Source organism: Solanum pennellii, chromosome 3, assembly GCF_001406875.1.
Source record: "Solanum pennellii chromosome 3, SPENNV200".
NCBI lineage: Eukaryota > Viridiplantae > Streptophyta > Magnoliopsida > Solanales > Solanaceae > Solanum > Solanum pennellii.
This window is the reverse complement of record NC_028639.1, coordinates 3,096,975-3,100,337: the sequence shown is the minus strand read 5'-3', so window position 1 is coordinate 3,100,337 and position 3,363 is coordinate 3,096,975.

Here is a 3,363-nt window from a genome sequence, read left to right as displayed (position 1 = left end):
GAAGGGGGATTTCCCGAGGGAGGGAACGAAAATGGGAATGTCTTATTTATGGTTTCAAGGGCAATTTTGGTGTGGAAATAGAATACACAAAGTTACAAAAGAAATTAAGATAATTTGTTTGATCACTTACTTTTACGATAAGACTAGGGATAATACACAAGTACCTCCTTATTTCTGAAATTTTAGAGACACATTTATACTATACTAAGCTCCTATTACTTCCGGAACTTATTTTATAAATAATTTTCTATCCTTTTCGATCTACATAGCATTAGCTTAAAAAAAATTGAAAAAGAGTAAAAAATTATTTATAAAATAAGTTCAGAAAGGTAATAGGACCTTAGTATAGTATAAGTGTGTCTCTGAAATTTCGGACATATAGTGAGGAGATACTCGTGCATTTTCTCATAAGAAAAAAAAAACTACCTAATTGTTTACTTCCTTTATTTAATAATAGTAATAGATTTTATTTTAAATTATTATTTTTCAACACATATGAAGATTCTTTTCCTATTTTATCGTCACTATTAATTATTAAAAATCATTTACTTTTAATTAATATAGGACATTATGATAAGATACTCATATTAATTACTATTTTTATAGAGGTGCAACATTCAAAATGGACAAATAAAAATGAGCAAGAATAATATTCATTTGTTCCTAATTACTTTTTTTCTTTTAAATTGACACACTTATTAAGAAAATATTTATTGACATAGTGAGTTTATCATTTTACCCCTATTAGTCATGAACTGCATGAATTGAAAACTTGATTTCAAGAAGTTTAACTTTTTTTATAGTAATTAATTGAGGTTAAAATAGTTAAAAAGAAATTGTCCTTTCTTGATTTGTAAAATGAATAAGTAATTAGGGACAAATAAAAAAGAAGTAGACAAATAATTAGAAACAGAGGAATTAATATATACTCTCCGTTCCATGTTAGTTTATTATCTTACTAAAAAGAGCTGCCTAATGTTAGTTAATCACCTTACATAATCAAGAAAGTATTAATTACACTTTTCTTGTATTACCCTTGTAGTATTCTTTTTTAAGTTGTTCACATTTGTTTGTAAAAAATTTAAGAAGCTTTTGAAGGAGCGACTTAGTAAAATTATCTTCTTATTTATGATTTCTTAATATGCATGTAAAAAGCAAGTGATCAACAAATATAAGATGGAGGGAATAATACTTTAGTTATTTTTAAGGGCAAAACATATCGTTAAAGTTTTCAGTATATTTTATTTAGATATTCAAACTATTACATGCTTTAATTGAACATGTGATTAAATGTTTCTTTTAAGCACTCTTTACTTAGATTTAAGGGTTAACAATTTATAAAAGTTTATATGTGAGATTAAAGAAAATAACATATTTTAAATTGTTAACTTATTCATAAAAATGAACACTTGAGAACACACCTATAACTTTTACAAAATTTAAGCTGAAAGTGATTAATTGCAATATTTTGCTATCATATATTTATATGCTCAATTCAAATAAATGTTGATTTGAGTGTCTAAATATAATATAATAGACAAATTAAGAGACTAATTTTGTGTGTTTTATTCTACTTTATAGTTCATATTAGATTAGTATATCAATTTCTACATAATTTATATAAAATATATTTTATGCAAATAACAATCAAATATTATATTTTGTTAATGCTACGGTGTGAGCAAAATATTAAAAAGGCAAACAAACATTTTATTATTAATGTTTGATGCTTTTTATTTTACTAAATTTAAATTTATGTCAAAACGCTAAATCATAAAATAAAATAATAAGTATGTTATAAAAATACTATTTAATCATAAAGAAGTGACATTTAGAAGATGACAACAAGCCCATCGCCAATCAGCCAATGAGGGAATAGCGAATTGACTAACAACTTGAGGTGATCAATATGGATTTATGGTATCAGTAGAGGACTGTTTCATTTTTAATCAGAAATTTCGAGTTTGAGTTCTGGTATAAAGAAATTTTATTTGGAGTGTCACTCCTTCTAATGAACCATGTAGTATGCAATCTAAATTTAATTGAAATTTTAATATGGACTCTGAACACTGTATTAAAAAAACAGCTTGAGGTAGTGGGGTTGGCTTCAATTGCAATTGACAGGTGATAATGAGATTGATAAGTGTGAGCGGGACTAACTTTTGGTTATTGTTAAGTAAGGAGCAAGCTATATCTTATCATTGAGTTTTTTTTTGAGCTAAATTTACCCTCTTTTCTAACTTTTCTTTTTCCTAGTCCATTCTTAATAATGAAATTAAATCATTGCAAGGAGTCCATAATAATCGAGTTGGTTGAATAAGTAATTTAGCGAGTTAATCAAATAGCAGAACATAAAAATAACAAAAAAAGCACATTTACTATTTTCGTCTATTTGTTCCATTTAGTGATTTTAGCAATCACTTTTACCTTTTAAATTGACATCTAATAAAAAGTGATATATACTCATTGAATTAAGGTGTATTCAGCGGAAGAAAATATTCTTTAATTTAGAAAAAGTCTTATATGCGTTTAATACATAAATCAAAAAATATTATTCTAAACATGTGTATTAATAGTCTAAAAGAACATTATGAGAGGCTGGGTGGGGTGGGGTGGGGTGTGTGGTGGCCTGGTGGGGTTGTGTGATAGTGGGAACAAAAGCTATGGTGGGTATGGGTGAAGACTAGTGCTGGCAATTGAGCCCATTTTTTATCGATCCGTCCAAATAGTCCATTAAATATGGGTTAAAAGTGTGATTTTAAAATAGGCATAATACATAAATATGTCTTTAATTTAGTTTTGAATTACATTTATGCCCTTCAACTTTGGGTGTACACAAGTAGACACTTAAACTTGTATAAAATTGAACAAATAGACACACATGTCCTACATGTCAGTTTTTATCCTACGTGTATTTTGTCATGTAGGACTCATGTGTTTATTTATTTAAAAGTTGGATAGTTAAAGTGTATGTTTGTGCATTACGAAAGTTGGAGGTCAAAGTTAAAATTTGAAGTCAAGTTTAGGTTCCAATATATGTATTATGCCTTTTAAATATGGGTAATATTTAGAATTATATCCATATTTTACCCATTAAAATATGGGTATATTATGGATAAACTACGGGTCAAATATGAATTTTGAAAGTTTTCTCCAAATTTTCAAAAAACCTTCTGTTACCAAATTTTAAAAATGATTTTTCAAAACTTTCATGTATGGGTCCCTATTAATATTTCAACTCTCGACCTCCATCCTCTTCCCAAAAAAATTAAAGTTTATTTTTAAAAAAAAATTTGAACTTCAAAATTTCATTTTTTCACCCCTACCATCGACCCCTTCCCCAACCCACCCCCACACCAGCCC